General features: G+C 42.6%; 1 long non-coding RNA gene across 1 annotated transcript; it reads left to right on the top strand.

Moving 5' to 3' along the window:
- The first annotated feature begins 231 nt into the window (after window positions 1–231).
- On the top strand, window positions 232–6,461 carry LOC128078341 (uncharacterized). Its single transcript, XR_008205588.1, has 3 exons — window positions 232–303; window positions 3,993–4,090; window positions 5,862–6,461. It is a non-coding gene; the product is annotated as an uncharacterized LOC128078341 (long non-coding RNA).
- The last annotated feature ends 621 nt before the right edge of the window (window positions 6,462–7,082 follow it).

Genomic DNA, 7,082 nt, shown 5'->3' on the forward strand with positions numbered 1-7,082 from the left:
CTGTCAACTTTATAAAACATAAAGAATTTATGGAGAAGGGAAAGAAAGCTAAATCAAATGTTTCTACGTGTATGGGAACTGTTGAGTCCCAGCCTGAACCACTGATTGAGCACCTGGGGAAAGGACCTGGTCAGCCCTGGGAGCACAGGTGAAGGCAGTTCAGCTGTGAGACAGGAAGGGTTGGAGAGGTTGCACCTCTCTTAGACCTCATTGAAGGGCTGACTGCTAATGGGGAAGGGTCTCTTTTTGGAGACAGCTCCTTACTAAAGCTTTCCCCTGTGAACCTGGAATCTTCTGATACAGGTGAGCAATCCTTATTGCTTTAGTTCCCTTTCTTTATAGCACCTTCTATCATGCCCGTCCTTCCACCTTCCCACCTCTGTTGTAATGCCTTTCCCATTGTATTGATCTGTCCAATTGCTTCACTGCACAAAGCAGAAAGAGCTCTTGTGTTAGGGCTCTGTGCTGTGTCAGGGCAGTGCAAAGCAAAGGGCTGTGATGCCAATGCCTTGTGATACCTGTGCCGCAGCTAAGGTGGATTAGGAGCCTGGCAGTGCCTAGTTCATATGGGTTAGGGAAATAATCTCTTGGGATTCTTGGGTTTCTGCTTGTTTATTTCTTTCGTGATTCTTCACGTCTTTGTGTTTGGGCCTGTGGGATAGGAGGAGCCTACTAGTTCATTAAATGTTTTAATGATCATGGTTTAAGCCAGTTAATTGCAGAGTTTGGTTAGTGCAGCATGACGTATACCTTATGTGCATCCCTGGGACTCCTTTTTGCTTTGACTTCGTGGTAAATTGTCTCATTGCTCTTAAGCTTCACCATTGTTCCACTGAATCTTCTCTTAAACTATTACTTTCATCAGGCACAGCCTGGAGCACAGCAACTGCGCTGTCATTCAGACAGGCAAAAAACTGCGTTGCTCAAATATATGTTCATGTCTGTTTGCATCTTCCATTTTTCTTTAGCAAAGGAATCCAAAGAAAGAACAAAAACCTGAGAACTTTGCCCCTTCTCACCACTGCTTCTTGATTTCTACCTCAGTGTTTCTCCTGCTCACAGACCTGTTTTTAAATTACAAACGCTCTTCCTCATGTAAAACTTCTGAGACCAAGAGAAAGAAACAGCTGATTTCAGAAACTCAAAAACTCTGAATTCTGAGCAGACATGAGAAGAGGGGGTTACAAGTGTTATCTGCTAGAGAAAATCTTTCCGAGTAAGAGGTTAAGGCTGAGGAAAATGTTGGCCAAAAGTCACTGAAGCTGAAATTAAGCACTGCCCTTAAGTGAGGCTGTGGGCTGGGAGAGCAGCGAGTGCTGCTAGCAGCAAGTGGGAGGCTTTCCTCTTTTCTTTAGTGATGCTGCTTCTCACCTTTGTAGCCTTACTGCGGAAGCTTTCACTGCAGAAGTAACAAACTTTTGTGAAGCATTTGCATTGCATCTTGCATTTTTTAGCCTCCCAAAATAACTGTCTGTGAAAATTCAATAGCGATGAAGAAGTGTGACTGCCCCCAAGTCCAGCAACGTCTTTCAAATGTATTTCTAATTCTGAAATGTGTATGCATCTCTAGAACATCTATTTGCAAGATACAGGCTGCTCCAGTAGCATCTGGGGTGCCTTAGCCTAGGCAGCACTTGATTATAGCTGCCTGTGTAATAAAAAAGAAAATCAAATTAAGACCTAAATTAAGTAATTGAATTTCAGTGGCAAAAATGTCTGAAGGAAACAAATTTCAGTTACACCTGTGTGGTTGCAGATGATGAATTTTCACTTGAACTGCAAGCATTCACAGGCAAGCTTGTGCACTCAACCAGTGAGAGAAGAGAATCAATACCAGCCCCGAGCAGCAGCTCAGATTACAGATATTCACTGCTTGTAAAGTCAAACTTTTGAAGTTTAATTGACCAGGAATAATTTGAGGACACAGTGATCTGCACGTGCTTCATAGGCAGAGTGCAGCTGGGTTATTCAGTGGAAATTATTTATCCCACTTTAGAAATTACAGAGCACTTGCAATGAGATTGTGCGTTGCTAAGTTCTTTCCTTTAATTTACTCGCTATCCACCTGAAAAGGAACAGCAATTAGGGACCTGTTTGCACGTTATTTCTTTCCACCATTACTCTTCCAAGTAACCTTTAAAATGCCTGATCTGGATCTCAATAAGCACACACATCTTGCTATGGCTACACAGTACTTTAGCTGTAAAGGAGAAGTTTAACAAGGGATCCGTGATCTCTTTTGCCTTTGCGACTTTCATGTACAGAGCAGAATTAACCGGTGATTCTTGTCTCTGCTTCTCTACTTAAGCCAGTGATCTAAGCGCCCATTTTTCTTGCTCAGCTGCCAGAGGATATTTGCTGTAGTTTTGCCATTAGAGCCTTTGGAGGGGCTGAGAGTTTGGCTCATCCATTTTCATGTCATTTTGTAACCTATTGCAAAGCTTTGTTCCTCTATGAGATAGTTCAATGCTAAGAGTCTCTGGAAGTGACATAGATGGGACAGAAACAGAGATGGGGAAAATACTTCTGAGCAAGGGAAGCAATGTTCAAATTTTTGTTTTAGCCATTCTTCTGCATCTTCAAACTGTGTTGAGAAGAGTTGAAGAAGGCAAAAGTAATGTGAAAAGAATGTAGAAGATGTGTGATGATGTTTCAATTTGGTTTATGAACTTGAACCTTAGTCTTATTCTAAAATCTGCATAAGGTTTATGCAAATGACTGCTGGAGGAAATGAAGTCTTTTGGAGGAGTCTGTGGTGGTGTAGAGAACCCACATGAAATACTTTAGCCTCATCTAATCTATCCTCTGTGCCCAGATGTACACTTTCCCATTAAATTAATGGCACATCAGTTGGATGTCCTTCACTAGTTGCTGTGCCAGGGTACCTCTGGCTGGGCTTGCTAAGCCAGCTGGGCTGGAGGGGCTGCCCAGTCACAGAGTTGTCATGGTTGCAAAGTTGGTGCTCTAAAATAGGTAATGTCATTACTCTTAAGCTGCAGATATCAGCCTCACCAGGTGTGTGATATCTCAAAAGGCAACTATGAACGAACTAGTGAGGCCAATGGACAAAAAAGCATGGGAAGGAACCATCTTGACAGGCTTTCTGCTCGTGCCCAGGTATAGCAATAGTAAATACACAGGTATACACGAACCACTGCTGAGTCCAGTGAGACTTTTTGAGAAATGGTCACAATCAGACTGCAAGATTCAGATTTACGTCAGTGGTAGATCTTGCCTTTTTTTAAAATAATGAAATATAAGTGCATGGGCAGGCCCACAGAATGAACTCCTTACTTCTGAGTTCTAATATGTAGGATTTAAGTAGATTTATAGGCTGAAGTAAGTTTGTGCCCATTAAAAATGTGAACTCAAGGATCCCCAATTACAAAAGACAGTTGTGATGCATTGGTTCTCCTGTCAAGGACCTGGCACCCCTGCCACAGCATTCAGCTCTTACTTTCAAGTGATAAACGTTAAGTAACTCGTAGTACTCAAAAATCTTAATCTGTTTCATTTAGGCAATATATTTGGGGGCTTTTTTTTTGCTTTCATCCAACTTGTTTGAAGAGTTATCAATGTTTGTTCCCCATTAAAATTCCTACCCACTTTTTACAACAGAGTTCCTTGCTGTAAACCATCCTGGGAAGCTGAAATCTCCATTTTCAGGACTGCCTCGCATCCTAAGGGAAAACATCTTTTGGCCAGACTCTGACCTGTTTTATGCTATTTTAATGCAGCACAGCCCTCTCAAAAACCTGCACACTTGATGTGTCTCGGCAGAAGCTTGACACAAGCCTGCATAGCAGTAGTTCAGCAAAAGCTAGTGATCTGTGCAGAGCTTGTCTGAGGGAAATAGCATGTCTTTTTTGAATATTTTAAGGCAGAGTCTCCTGGCTTTCAGTTCTTTTTGCTGTACACTGAAGGAAAATCCTTCTCAAACTTCTGGACATCTTCAAGAGTATCAACGGGCAGTTGCCTATTTTTACCTGCAGCCTTAAGTGAGGTGACTGACTTGAGAGGATGACTGGCTGAAAAACCATCAGAAATTAAACCTCAGCAGGCATCAAGAGTACAGCCAGTGTGAAACAAGGTAAATTGAGTCAGATCTGTCTTATTTATACAATTCTCCTGGGAACACTTCTTCCATCTGTTCCTTGGTTTTGCATCTGGGGTGGACATGGCTGACATCAGCCTTGCATCCCACCCTGCACCTGAGCAGAGAAGAAGAGCTACTGCTGCCTGCTGTCAGTCCAGCCCCATCTAGACCTCAGTGGCCACAGCCAGACTGTAATTACAGACACTCTTCTCTTTGCCCTCGCTGTCATGAAATGCTGAGTGATGTGCGCTCAGTGGTGGCAGTGGCACTCGTACATGTGTTTCATTGTATTCCAGTACCTTAGTTTCCATGGCTACCATAGAAATTGCAGGTTTGCTATACAAATTGGTGGGAGAGATTCAGAACACCAGCCCATATGCTGCAGCCTCCTGAAACTCATTCTCCTCCCCTGGGCGCAGGCTGCTTCCCTCTGTCAGGGGCTGCAGTATTGGTCTCCATTGGGTACGTCTGCTCTTTTGGCACACTGGAGAACTCAGCACACACACAGATTGCCCATTGTCAAGATTTTGACCAGGGAGATGATCTGCATCTGGATGGACAGCCCAAGTGCCTGTCCCTAACGGTTTTATTCTGCTACTCTCTGGGTGTAAAGTAAATGAGTGAGCGTGTATTTTAGCATGTGATCGTGGAGATTTATGCAGAAAGGCTACAGGGAGAACAGAAAGCCAGCTAGGATAGGTAAAACAAAGCCCATCCAGCCTAGTACCTGTTGTGAGTGAAGGCTGACAGCAGGATCCCCAGGGAAGGTTACAGGAACACAGAAGTAGCAGAAATGCTCTTGTTGTGTCCAAGTATCAAAAGCTCTGCTTTCCTGAACCAAAGATGGCATCTCTCTATTTATTTGCTTAGTGTTTTTTTCCTAGTACTCTGTGTAGTTCTCTTGAGCTCCTTTCAAATTTAGCCTCTGCAAGAGCCTAGAAACACATGCCACAGCTTAACTCTGCACTGGGTGAGGAAATCCTTCCTCTTGCTTGCTTTGAATTTGCTGACTTACCGATTATTTACCCTCTCCCAAACACACAGTTGCTTAGCCCTCTACTACCTCACCCCTTTCAGTCATGCCTTTCTCAGCGTGGGCAGTCCTAGTTCATGTAGTCATTCATCAAAGAGAAGCCATTTTTATAACTTGGATCATTTGCCCATCTTCTTGTCGTTCCAGTTTTAATAAATGCTTTCTGAGAAGAACCAGAACAGCTCATGATTGTCCAAATACAAGCATACGGATGTCTCTCTTAAATCCAAGTATCTGGATTGCTCCTGAATACTAAGCTGGTGCTACTTGTGAGAATACCAGGCCTCCTTTCTTCAGAGGCACTTAGCAAGGCAAAGTTCCTCTCTCTGCTTTGAGGAGTCTGCCAGACTTCTTTGTTCCAGCTTAACCACTGGCATGTCTTGTTCGATGGAGTCAAGATCACAGCTGTTCTTGGAATTGTTAGGACCTCAGCCGTGAGATTAGGCAGACCTTTTGACTCCTAGGGCAGAAGTTTTAATTTGCTGTTTGATGTGCCTTTCCCTGAAGTGACTTGTATTTGTGATCTTTCTTGTCCTTCACCAACTATCTGGAGAGCCATGGGTTTCTTCTGCAGTGGAAATGTTAGCTGCCTGTCCAGGTCCATTTCAAATCAACAGTTCTGCACAGTGGACTACTTCAGGGATCATCACACCTCTATCATCACACAATACTTTGTTTGGATCGTTCATTTGTACATTGTCTGCTTTGCCTTTCTACTGCATTCCCTTTCAGAAGCTACAGTCACAGATTGGCATGTCTTCAGGAAGTGGTTTGCTGCACCTGAGTAGAGCAAAGTGTTCATGTGATGGTCCAAGGAGAGAGCTCTCAGGAAGCATGGAGGTGAGCAGTCACAAAGCCTGCACAGATGCTGTGCCTCAAGAAGTGGTGGGGTAGGATGCAGCTACAGGACAGCACAGAATACCAACCCAGAAGTGATGGGAGATCCTCAGACTAGAAAAGTCACCCTCTACCCTGCTTTAACCCAGCGTGAATTTTAGGCAGTCTGTTGACCATCGCTTTTCTGAAGTGGAAGATTCACTGTAGCAGGCAGTTCTGATGATCTTTCAAAATTGTCCTGGTTTAGCTAGTCATAAAATGCTGCACACAGTGGTAATTTCAGTAGGCTTGTCCTGTTACAGCTTGTGATACCGAGGTCACAAAACACAAGCGCCGTACCCTGAAATCACCATGTCCTTTGCTGTACCTGCATTATGCCTGGCACATTCAGTAAACCAAGTATGAGAAGTATGAGGAGTATGTTCATCTGGTGATAATCGAATCGAGAAGAGTGTGCTGTTATATTTGAGTATGTTACTGCAGTTATTAAATAGCCTTCCCAAGATTTATAAAAAAGCTATTTTCAAAAACATTTTGCATCATACCACCATGAAGAAGAGTTCATCAGGAATTTTAAAAGGTCTGTTAGCAATGCACCAGTCTACTTAAGCATTGTGATTTTGTAAATGAACTCAAAATTATGAATAAAACATGAAATAGATTAAGCAAGATGAATGGAGTGTTGAGAGAAGATCCAAAATCTGTTTGGCTAATGCTTATAGCATTAATTCTCCAGAACTGCATTCTTCACACACTGCTAACTGAAAATGCTTCATCCATTCAAACACATACACTGATGTGGAAAAGTTTCCTCTGTTTTCAACTTTTCCCAACTTTGATTTGGAGGGGAGTGGCTGTAAAGAATGATGTCTTGTAAGATGCATCTAAACAAATTTTACTCTGCCCTCTGAAGTCATAGCAGGTGTACAAAATGTTGATGCTGAGTTAGAATCAATCTGTTCTAGAGATGTAGAGTTTTAATGTTTTCTTCTTCTCACGATAGATTTAAGTATCAATGTCTTTGCAATACTAAATACTTTAACATTTCTTTTAAGTGATATTTTAAGTCTGACTTGGATCATTTACATCATCCTGTAAGTAAAAGAATTTCAGTTG

This window comes from Tympanuchus pallidicinctus, unplaced genomic scaffold (genome assembly GCF_026119805.1).
Source record: "Tympanuchus pallidicinctus isolate F22 unplaced genomic scaffold, pur_lepc_1.0 scaffold17, whole genome shotgun sequence".
Classification (NCBI taxonomy): Eukaryota; Metazoa; Chordata; class Aves; order Galliformes; family Phasianidae; genus Tympanuchus; species Tympanuchus pallidicinctus.